Source organism: Rhipicephalus microplus, chromosome X, assembly GCF_043290135.1.
Source record: "Rhipicephalus microplus isolate Deutch F79 chromosome X, USDA_Rmic, whole genome shotgun sequence".
NCBI lineage: Eukaryota > Metazoa > Arthropoda > Arachnida > Ixodida > Ixodidae > Rhipicephalus > Rhipicephalus microplus.
The window spans coordinates 410,469,110-410,481,636 of NC_134710.1; the positions used below are offsets into that span (position 1 = coordinate 410,469,110).

The 12,527-nt window shown below is 45.2% G+C and overlaps 1 long non-coding RNA gene across 1 annotated transcript; it reads right to left on the reverse strand.

Annotated features, from left to right (window-relative positions):
- Positions 1–1,047: 1,047 nt before the first annotated feature.
- On the reverse strand, positions 1,048–12,255 carry LOC142777413 (uncharacterized). Its single transcript, XR_012888073.1, has 2 exons — positions 12,193–12,255; positions 1,048–1,493 (listed from the first exon to the last, which is right to left on the reverse strand). It is a non-coding gene; the product is annotated as an uncharacterized LOC142777413 (long non-coding RNA).
- Positions 12,256–12,527: the final 272 nt, after the last annotated feature.

Consider the following 12,527-nt stretch of genomic DNA (forward strand, 5'->3'; position numbering starts at 1 on the left):
CACAATGGCACATGAAAGTCCTCACTCACGTTACATGCTGTCCAACCGAGAATAATTCGTTCCTGAGCAAGCAGTGACCGACAGGTGGAAGGATCCACTTCGAGCACATGTGTGAAGTTGCCCGATCGCTCCTTGTACGATACCGCCACTCGGCATGTGGTCGGGTCTAAATGTAGGCTCGGATTACGCATGTTTAGCTGTGAGATGATGTTGGCGGCTGGAATATCGGAGTCTACACCAGTGAGTTTGACGCGAGGTTTTCGCTTTTGGGGCAATCGGACTGACAATCACATGCTTGTGATTGCGTTCTTTTCAAGTGCATTCTTTAACCTAGTAATAGCGTTATGGTCGTTTGTTAATATTGTTAATCCACGACGTGTCTTTCTGATAGTCAGTTCGCCAATATTTTCCCTAATGGGGTCAATGTTTGACTTAATAATCTTCGTGGCCTCATTGGCAGGATTGGTAGACGGAATGAGTGAGGTTAGAAACATAATATGTTCATGCTCTCGCCTGGTGGTGTGCGTTGTGTGTTGGTCAGCGATTTCAGACCAGTGCGATGGCAGTACAGGGCGAGAACAAGTCTCAGGCCAAACGGGCGGGACCGCGGTAGGACGCGCCGTGCTCCGCGCGGCTGCCGCCGCATAAGGGGAGATGCTACTCGAAAAACAATTTTCTTTAATAAGAGTCTGAATTTAACACAAATTGGCATGCTAATAGAGTTTTTTTCTCTTCTTTTCAAATATGTCATTTATTTTTATGTAGATTGCTTGGTTTTTTTTTTCTGCAGGTCAGATACTGCAAAATTATGGCCATTGTTATGCAACAATTCTGACCTATAAAAATTTGAGATAAAGCATGCAGATATAGCTGACTATGATCCTTTGGAACTGTAGAGTGCAAAAAACTATATAAATTTTGTGTGTAAAAAGGTGAAATACAATAATAAAATAGAAAATAAATAATAAAATAATAAAATAGAAACCGTCAATAATAAAAGAAAAACCGTCTCCGCAGGGCCGGTTTGGAAAGCCTTGCGGTAAGACGTTATCATGATCAGCTAAATTTTTTTATTTCATGTATAACGATAGACTTCAAATTGACAAGGAAGCATACATCCAGCCCAGCATTTGCCGCCCAACACGATCCAATCGCCTAATGAAAGTCGCTGAATTTTCGTGTAAAACAAACGTCTTCAAAAATTCCTTTTTTTCCCGTACGTGCCATGAGTGGAATCTGTTACCTGCTAATGTTATGCAATGTTCTGATGTCTCATCCTTTCTTCGTGCCCTGTTGAATTCGGCATGATTTAGTCTTCAATAGTAGTTGTTATCCTACCGATTGCACTTGTACAGTATATTCCGGTTCCGGTTTTTTTTTTTCGGTTCAAAGTGTACCCTTAGAAGTGTATTGTTATGCTTGTATGTTATCCTGTTTTCTTCTTTTGTATCGCCCACACCTGCTCAAAGCCTGGCACCCAGGCTAGCAGTAACCTGTAAATAAATAAATAAATAAAAATTTACTATGGCTTTAGTTGCCAAGGGCTTTCAATGTTATGTAATTTTTGAAAAACATAATCAAGCAGCACTGACAATCTGAATAAATAATTGCACTCTATGGGCCTTCATCATTCTATATGCAAAATTTCATAAAGGTATGACAATTCTAAGTATACGAACTAGCTTGTATAAGAAGCACAGATCACGCAAAACTGCAAAAGGAGAAAAACGCATTTGAAAGTTTGAAACCTTTTTTTTTATCACAGAGTTGTTAGAAATGCATAATCTTTGGTCATAATGTTCAACAGAACTTTGAAAAACACTGCAAGTTACTAGAACTGTCCTGCAGCATAGGTTGTGCCCTCACGGTCCTTGCGAGCACTCTCTTCTAGCCGTGCCCTTTTCACTCCACGACGACGGTGGGCTCTTCCTTCTGCTGTCAGACACTCGGACATTCTCTTGATGCGCCTCGCATCGCGGGAATCACTGAAAGTAACTCGATCTCTAGATGGCAGTATGTTGAGCTCTTCCAGGATGTGCTCGAAAGTAGCATGACCCTTGTTGAACCACAGGATTGCCATAGCTGCGGCAGTCTCGACAACCGTTCGGGAGACAAACTTAGTCTTGGGGCAAAGTAGCCAAATTTTGCTGTTCAGGGATTTCGATGCGTTCTGGGTTTTCCCTTTGATGCATCGAGCAAGGAGCTTCTCATTCGTTAGCCGCTTATAAATGGGCAAAGCAGCCAATCCCTGTGCTTTTGTCAGGAGAGGTGTGTGGCGTGCTGCAGGTTCACCAAGTGCTTCAGCGCGTTGATGTTTGCACCACGACTCTGTTCCTGCAGGGCAAAACTTGTGGCTGCCAGCATTGTCAGTAGAGCATGAGTGGAAGTACGAAGCCCATACTGCAGTGTACATATCCCGTACACTCCTCCTGTTGCTTGTTATGGCAATCTGATAGTATGTTTGGAGCTTCTGAATGGCTGGCTCTTTCATTTTCTGCCATAGTGGTAATGGCACATGCAGCTTCCGTAGCGCGTTGCCAAGTCTCTTGGCCACATGATTATTGCAGTCTTCTTTTTCTATATTGACAGCACCATAGACTTTTGGCTCTGCAACTGCACTATATGCTTTGCTGTCCCCGTCACTCATGAATGTCATGAAATGCAGTGGGGTGTCATAAGTCAATGATCTCTGCCAAATGCGCATTGCAGCCTCCGTTTCCATGGCATGGGAGGAACAGTCTGCATTTTTTTCCCAGACTGGGCCATGAAATGCCTGCCACACTTCCTCGTCAGGGCCCATATCCTTGTGCCTACTGCATGTCAGGCAGTAATTTGATATGACCTCGAAGTCTAAGCAGAGGCCAGTATCTAAGGAGATAACTGCGCCAATCTCGTTGTGGCTTTTGTGGCCCCTCTCCTGCCAAGTGCCGTCGAACATAACAGCCACATCAGTTTCGCCTGCTACTTCTTTCGTCAACTCTCTGGATCGGCGCAAGTTTTCACTCACAGCTGCCATGGCAGCGGGGTGCACCTTCTTTGCCATCGAAAAAAAATCCTCGGTGGTGCATTGGCTTTGGGAGTCCAATAATGGAGCAAAATCTCGACAATTGCTCATGCCCAATGCCAACAGCGCGTGCAGCCACCACCGCCTTCACATTTACAGCGAAACTATCTCGGGAGCTCCCACTGTCGTACCGTTGGCTCACTCGGCTGCTGCCGTCTGCCGTAACACGCAGTGACGTATAGGAGCACGAAAGAACAGTCGCTGAGCATTCGCTGTTTTCGCAATGAAGTTCGAGGAGCGACGAAAGTCCCTTGCGCTTTTCTGCCAGCTCCCGAACGGCAAGTTTTTGAATACCGCAAGCCGGGCATGCCGCACCTGCCACAAGTGCCGTCAGCAAGAGGGTGTCGCACAAAACTGTCGTTGCACAAACCTCATCGCGCTGTCTTTCGTCTTTTTCGAAGAAGCCGAGCTTCTTTTCCGAAGCACTGACGAAAGAAAGCGCAGCGTCAATCCCTTCATCACAACCACTGTCGCTCGCGCACTCGTCGATGCCGCCGTCAGGCCTAGCACACGTAGGCGCATTCTCGTTCGTCGCCGTCGTTCGGGGCGCTTTACGCCGCCTTCCCTTGAACTTGTGCTTCGTTCGAAACTTCTGCGGTCTCACGTTGCACTTTTTCGGGCTTGTAACCGCGGAAATATGCGTAGACGAGCAGAAAAGCAGACGGACCAAATGCCGATGGCCGCCACCAACACAGCTGACAATGACTCGGTAGCCAATGGCGATGCGGCTTAGGGTGCCGCGCGTTTCAAACCGCTCAAACCACGTGATAAAAAGGCCTAGTTTTTATTTTTTTGCCGACGTACGAAACTGGCGGTCGTCGGAGCTGTAAGAAGGCCGGACGCAACTTTCCCAACCGATCGCGATGGCCGGCAGCACTGCGACAGGGAGCAGCGCGCAGTCAAAGATGGCCAATATCGGCGCGAATTCACGAAATTTTGAGCCACCGCGATGCCTTCATACACATTTTTTTGCATTTCGCGGTTCAAATTTAGTTTTGAAATTTTCACAGATGAAAGAAGAAGGTTTGAAGATTACAATGCAATAAAAATCAGAAATACGAGAAATTTCGCTAAAAACGCGATTTTTCGACTCGCATCTCCCCATAAGTCACGGCCGTTTGGACAGGCCGAGGAGCCTTGAGTGCCGCACCGAGAGAAGCCGAATGTCTCGACAGGGCCAACTGGTGACGAAGTTAGTCCATTCGCCCACCCTGGTTTTCTGCAATTGCTCGGATATCAGCACACTCCTGTACGATTTGTCGAAGCAAACCAATGATGTGGGACCTATGGGTATTAGATACCTTACATGAGTGGATCTGTTTCTGATGTGTGATCACGCGGTGAAAAGAAGCTTGCGTCATTTGACCACTTTCGGTAGGCAGCCTTGCATTTTGCGCCACAGCCGCTGCAGCAGGCAACTGGATGTCGGGAACGTCGGGTATTGCGGGAACGGAAGCAACTGGTGCATTCTGCAAATCTACATCGAGCAGCGCCCTGTCCCCGTCCGGCGAAAATGTCGAACCATTCGATGGAGGCGCATCCCCCGGACCAGGGTGACTGCCTGCCATTGGAGGCTGTGCAGAAACGGCCTGTGGCTCAGTCATACCCGAGCGGGTATGAGCCAGCCATGTTGGAACCGGCAGCCGGCGGCCTATAGTACGACTGGTAATTGCGGCCGAATGGCCACTGAGAGAGCCTCGAGTCCGTGTCGAACGGAATCCCAAGGTGTTCGAAAGCAACCCCTGAATAAATTCAGAGAGCCGGAAGACAGAATAGCTGACCTTTTGCAGCAAAACAGCGGAGCCTGTGTGTGTGTGTGTGTGTGTGTGTGTGTGTGTGTGTGTGTGTGTGTGTGTGTGTGTGTGTGTGTGTGTGTGTGCGTGTGTGTGTGTGTGTGTGTGTGTGTGTGTGTGTGTGTGTGTGTGTGTGTGTGTGTGTGTGTGTGTGTGTGTGTGTGTGTGTGTGTGTGTGTGTGTGTGTGTGTGTGTGTGTGTCTATGGTGTCTTCGAAAAGTGTGAATGGTATAGGTTAATCACGCATAGGGTGGAGGAACCGATCACAACGCTTGAGGCACAGAAAGTGAGTAAAAGACCTGTGTTATAAGTTGATCACCATCGTAATGCCACGCAGTCACTTCCCACTGCGCACGATTGGTCTTGGGTCCCAACGTAACGGTGGCAAAGCTACACTTCAGAATTCTCTCCCTTGGAAGTAAGCCCCCTAGCCGCGTGCAGCGTACGCTTCAGACGTTTATGTTTTACGTTCATGCGCTCATGGACTGCAAAACTTTGGCTTAGTTCCTGGAAGGAATTTTCCTCGTCGCGTGTATTTAGGCTGCTCATGGCCCAATCGTCCTTTTAGTATCTCATACATTTCACGGGCAGCTATCAACAAATATGTCTTTTGACACCCGGGTACGTGAATGGTAGGAAATAGGATCAAAACGCATTGGTAGCGGGAGCCGCAGCGGCACATTTCCGGTGCCTGCGATGGTAGCGTTTGGCAATATATCTTTAACATGCCAGTTATGTCCATGGCTATTGCTCTATAACATTCATTGTCCTTCATTTCAATAGCCACCGCACTGATAACGACTGTCATGCAATAGACAATAGACTTACGTGGGGGGGGGGGGGGTCAAGTTCCCAGGGCACGTGGCCATAAGAATGCTCAGAATAGTAGCCTGGGAACTTTTGTCCCCTCCCCATGTGGATTAAAGGTGTCTTTACCGGTAGAGTAGAACACAACAAACGTTTAACGACTCGGAGAGATAGCAAACGCGTTCATCACCGGCAAATGCTGGTTCGGCACACACCAGGCACGAGCTCTTCTCGCGTGCCCACACTTGTTTCTATACTTTCTTGTTTCAAATATTCAACAATACTTAACACCCCATACATTCCTGTTGCACACGCTGAGCCTGCCCTCACCTCTACTACCTCGATGGAGTTTGTTCTTGTTTGTAAACAACATGACAGAACCCTCCAGCGCTTGATGGAACAACCCTTCAACATTGTCAACGAAAAGCTAACGACAAAGCAAAGCTTGTGTGTCGTATACCAACATCGAGGTGGAACCCTGGCTAAGTGCAATCAAGGGACTTGAACCTTGGACATATTGAGCACTCATAAGCGCCTACGTATTGTTCCTTTCGGTGCGGTTTTCTGTGCGTGAAATTTTTATATAAATGCATGTCTGGCAAATTCCTATTTGAAGAAAATCTGGATGACCCTTCAAGATTAAAAGGCGATAGTATGATTGGGCTTCATGTGTGTCGCCTTACAGTTGCTAGAGTGACCAGTTCTCGGTGGATGGTTCAACAATACAAAGAAACAAGCGTTAGCACGCGTAACATTCGCCGTTTCGAACTTTCTTAGAATGCTTACTGCAAGTACTGTTCCGAAGTGCACACTATGGCATGTTTCTTTCTTTTCCAAATTATAGAGCAGCCCACTACGCGTCGGTTAGGCAAACGTGAACCTACGCAACCGTTGACTTTGCCTGAACGCTTTCTAATTGGTGGACCTTTAAAACACCCACTCATTGCGCAATTCTTATGTGTTGACGGCTGGCGGTATTGTATGTTCCTGCCAAGCAACACTCTGTGCGCTAAGAAGACTCGTCTGATAATATGATAATTGTATACTTTTTTTCGAAGCAGTTGGTAGGCAGCTGGGTTGGCGGCAACGCAGAATTCCGCTGACTGCATTATCTTGCGTGCGCAGGTATCTACGGATCCGGCGCGAAATCACCGCGAATCCACCGCAGCACTGTAAAGCGGTCAATATCAGTGTGTGCTCCTAGCGCGAAGAAATCAACGGACTGGCTGTATCATCCCAGTGCCACGTGCCACTAAGGTCCCTATATATATAAAGGTAGCGACAACTACACGCGCGCCTTCTGGAGGCGTCCAAGGAGCAGCGCTAGCAGACGACGCTCCGCTCGCTCGCGTGCATTTTGCGGACGGCTGAAACCGCTCTCAATGCGCGTTTGAACCGGCTAATTATTGCCCTTTGTAGCGTAAGCTGCCCAGGAATTTTCAAGCAGTAGGGACAACGACGAACGATCCCAGGACATGTGAAGCTTTGCAATAAAACGTTCGTACTTTCGAAGCATCTCATTCTATTGAACGGTGTTTCACAGCGGTAGTCATACGGCGCTTTTTTACGGTCGTCTGCACGATCTGAAATTCAGCTTACATTGAAGTAGAGACGATATTTGGGTCAACTGAAAGTGCTTATTTTATAGTTCAAAAATATCTGGGGTTGTGAGCTTACCGAAACTTTCGGAAACATCATTGCGCACTGATTGCTTATAGTGGTGCGCAGTGAGTTACGTGCGCTCTTATCGCGTTTTTCAGTGCTCGGCTGTGTTCCCGCGGTCTTTTAACGCTAACCGAATTATTTGTATACACAATACTCTAAGAGCTTTATTTCGGATAAAGGATTTCGCTGAATCTGACAATTATCAGTAACCAGATTCAGTGGCGTAGCCAGGGGGTGGCACAGTGGACCCATTTTCCCCTCCCCCCCTCCATTTTTTTCGATAGCATACAGAGCACAAAATGACAGTCGGTCACATGTGCCTGCCTGGCCCCCACTTCAGATCGAGGAGGTCCCCCCCCCCCCCACCCCTTAGAAAAAATTATTTCTGCTACGCCCCTGACCAGATTACCTTCTAAGATCGGGGAAATAGAGAATGCTTACAAGTGTCTACGAAGCGCCGCATTTATTTCTTTTTTGAAAAAATTACATTTATTCTAAGCTCTCCCCTTTCTACTATCCGCACCACCTCCACTCCCCATGTACATAACATTTGTAAGCCCCGCAGATATGAGGTTATGTTTACAATATTATCCACTGCATTTACAAATAAATTTGTGATGTATCTGCACCTGTAGGATTTGAAACCATAGCCATAAAAGCTGAGTGAGGTGGTTTGTGTGCACATGCCAGATAATAAAGGAACGTGTATTTGAACATATACTTTTATTGCAGGAATGCAGAACACACATTTTATTTGAAAGACTGTCAAAATGACTGTTACAGAAGCCCACAGAAAGAGCAAATAGTCATGTTGACTAGAGTAGATCACAGCATTAGTATAATGCACAACACTAAGTATCTCCCACTTAATAAAAACATGTCATCATGAGGAGCGCGGATTTAATACTAACAACAAATCTTTATCTCTTTACACAACCACGAAAAATATTGCACTGCAATTAATTCACAGAAAAGCAAAATAAAACTACCAAGAAAAAGAAGCACTACATCCAAAGTGAGACCACAGGTCTAAAGAAAAGTAACAGTAGCAACTATAATATTCAATGCGCAGGACAAATCTATTTACATTTAAGCTCAGTAGCATTGTATGTAAATATCCTTGCACAGACGAACATTGTGCGTTACCTAATGCACTTCGCTGCTATGCTCATGCCGACACTTCTGCTACCATACTTCTGGGTGCCCTGAGCATGATGTACAAGCTCACGGTTCTTTTTGCTGACAAGAATGCGGATTCTCGTTCATAAAAAAATTGCCAAGATGTCATTGCCGACTCTGTGGCATGTTGAAAAGCAGCTCCCCCAAAACAGCCGATCCTGTATTTGAGCTTGCAGGTCTTTAGTGGAAACCCTGTTTTCAAGTAGGTTTTCCCGGTTGCTGCGCAGGTAGCTCTCGGCGGTTTCTACCAGCTGAAGTACGGCAGGTGATGTAGCTGCTAAGTCTAGCTTCTCCTTGTTGTATGCTTTCAGCGCAGTCAGCTTGCTCCCCCTCAGAGTTGCTACTGATGGCCACTCAAGGGAAAGGTAAATAAGCACTTCTACGTTGCAAAAACAATGCATCAGAGCCGCAAGAAATGTTTTTTACTTACCGAAACGTCCAATTCCATGCTCGGAAACGCAAACAACCGCGCTATCCGCGTGCACAGCGAACGACTGCTGGACCCTTAGGCGGGGCGCGAAGGAGAAAAGGTCACGTGTCGCCAACCGGCCAATCACGCGGCGAGGCTGCTGGATCAAGACCTTTCGCTACTTTTCGTAGATAGAGAGACTTCACGTGCCACCTGTGACCAACGCCACCTGTCCATCTACAGCAGAACCTTTTTTCTGGAAGCTATATAAGCTGGGCTCATCGCGGAACCCTTCACTTGGCAGATGGGTTGGCGGCAACGCAGCATTCCGCTGACTGCATTCTTTTGCGTGCGCAGGTTGGTTGAACTTCTATTGCTGAAAACAATTTCCCTTTTCTTTTTTGCCGCACCCATTGCTGCCAAACCAAATTGCCCACTTGTGCTGAGCTATTTAGAGAAATCATTACGCAAAGAAGATGGGGAGTTGCGTAAAAGTGTCGCCATGTTTAATGACATCTTTGAAACAATGAAGTCTAAGCAGGAAAGCCTGGTCAAAGAAAATAAAGAGCTGTCTCGAACAAAAGAGCAGCTAACAAAACAGGTTGCTGAATTGCAGCAATATTCGCGCATGCACAATGTTGCAATTAAAGGTGTTCCGGAGACAAAAGGCGAAAGCTGTGAAGCAATTCTGCAACAGATCGCAGATAAGATTGGTTGTCCTGTGAGCCCTGATGAGATAGATGTGGTGCATACGGTCCTCACTAAAAGTGGCTCGAATATTATCGCGCGTTTTTGTTCACGACAAAAAAAAAGGTTGAATTTGCTTCGAAGGCCAGAAAAGCGCGTCTGACAACCTGGTCTATCGCCATGATGAATCAGGATAAGCCCATATTTGTCAACGATCACCTAACACCAGAGAACAAGTGGCTCTTTGCTCAGGCATTGTCACTTAAGGAAGAAAAGCAGTCGCAGTTCCTATGGGTTGACAACTGCCGCATCAAAGCAAGAAAGTCCACGGACAGCCGAGTGTACCGCATCTGTGGTGTTAGTGATGTGGCCGTTTTTTCCAAAAAGCATTTAAGCATCCATGATGATTGTGAACCATCATGGTGACACACGCTATCCTGGAACTGAAGCAACTTCTTAGTTCGTTTGTTTCTCATATTTCAATCATGCACTTTAACACCCGAAGCTTACCGAAAAACTTTGATGATATGGTTAATTTCCTTTCTTTAACCGATCATCACTTTTCGCTCATATGTCTATCAGAAACATGGCTATCTGCAGCTGATGATAACATGTTTTCCATTCCGGGCTATCGTGCTGAATTTTTTCATCGCCTCGGTGACTATCATGGTGGATCAGCCATGTTCATTTCTAACGCATTGTCATATAAACTACGTACTGATATCGCGTTTTCTGTGTCGAAATGTGAATCAGTCTGGTTCGAATTCGACCGTGATTTCCTTCCGTCTAACAAAAGAACTATCATTGGTTCAATTTATCGGTCCCCATCATCATCTTACGGTGACCTTTGTGCTGAGCTTGATAATATACTAAGCTCATTCATTTCCGAAAATTATAACGTGATCATTTTAGGCGACATTAACATTGACATTAAAAATATTAACGACAGTTCTTGTGCTCAATACTCTAACTGCTTCATGGGTTATGGTTTGAGATCTCTGCTGGATTCTCCGACACGATGTCCTCCTTTTGGTAGAAACACGCTTATTGACCATATACTCAGTAACGTTATGTCAGTTCAGGAGGCCGGTGTGGTCAATTTTGATCTAACAGATCATTATCCAATTTTTCTGTTATTTAAAACACAAACTAATTGTAAAAATAAAATGGCCAATGGGTGTCGTTTCGATTGTACAAAATTCGTTGATTTGGTATCTGGTTTTGACTGGGGGAAACTATCGCAAGAACCTTGTGTTAATAAATCGTTTAGTACTTTGACTGAGAAACTAACAGTTATCATAAACTCGTGTACAGTTGTATCCACCATATCGCGTTGGTACTCAGCCCCTAGAAACCCGTGGATTTCTAGAGGACTGCTGCGTAGCATAAATAAAAAACATAACCTTTACAAAAAAGTAAAACTTCAGCCGTTCAACCTGTCCCTCAGGACCCGCTTCAAACTCTATTCACAAACTCTTACTATCCTACTCAAAAAAAGCCAGACGAACCTACTATCAAAATAAAATGCTTGAAAATGGGAATGACAGTAGGAAAAATTGGAACGTAATTAAGGAATTCTTACATCTTGATCAGCCAGATGCACTTGAGATCGAATTTTCGGATGGCACCAGCGTTCTAACTTGCCCTGTCACTATCGCCAATTCTTTTAATGAATCATTTTTCAGCAACTCGGTATCGACTGTCACTAACTTGCCTTCGTTGTCTCGCTTGCCTCACTCTTCTTTCTTAAAACCCACGTCACGTGCTGAGGTTCTTTGCACTATAACAAGTTTGAAGACGACAGGATGTGGCCTTGATTCCATTTATCCAGCTAAAATCAAACTTGTTGCTCGTGAGTTATCTTCTGTGCTCTCAGAGCTTATTAACACCGCATTCATTGTGAATCGCCTAATGGACTACCTAACAACATTTAACCTTTTGTCACATAAGCCGTTTGATTTTCGCGCTAAGCTTTCTACTGAATTAGCACTGATTAAACTATCAGATAGCATAAAACATTCAATCGATAAGGGGCTCTGGGCAGGGGCGTTATTTATAGATTTAACTGAAGCCTTCAACACTATAAACCACTCTAATTTGTATGCTAAACTTGATTCCTTGGGAATCTGTGGGCCTACTTTAGCCCTTTCACAAAGCTACCTCGCTAACAGAACCCAGGTTGTCAATTATGGCGGTGTTTTATCCTCACCAATAATAACTAACCAGGGAGTCCCACAGGGCTCAATTCTGGGGCCTCTCATGTTTCTTATCTACATGAACGACTTACCATCATCACTTAACTCATCTGACTGCATTCTTTTTGCTGACAATACTACGATATTTTCTAGTGACAAAGATCTTAACAATCTACTAGCAAAATTAAACACTGATGTCGTGAAACTTGTTTCATGGTGCAAAAATAACTGATTGAAAATCAGCCCTGTTAAAACAACTTTTATGTTATTTCACTCGTCCCAAAAAAGCAATACGATTTCACCCAAATATACATTGATAACTGCGTCATCACCCCATCAAAGACTACTTTTCTAGGTGTCACAATAGACCATGAACTCAAATATAACACTCACGTGAATTCTGTCATCAAGAAAACTGCTTTTGGCATCCGCATACTCATTCGCACAAGGCATTGTTTTCAGCAACACATTTTAAAATCACTTTTCTATGCTTTCATTAACAGTCACCTAACCTACTGCATTTCATCCTGGGCCAATACCCACGCCACACACCTATTATCTCTCATTCACCTTCAGAAAAGAGCAGTCCGAATTATCACACATTGTTCCTACACAGCATCAGCAGCACCCCTCTTTAGCACTCTCGAAATTCTACCGTTCATTTCCACCTTTCAACTCAAACTTGGAATTTTAATATTCAGAAGTAGAGTCGGTGACATTCCCACTGA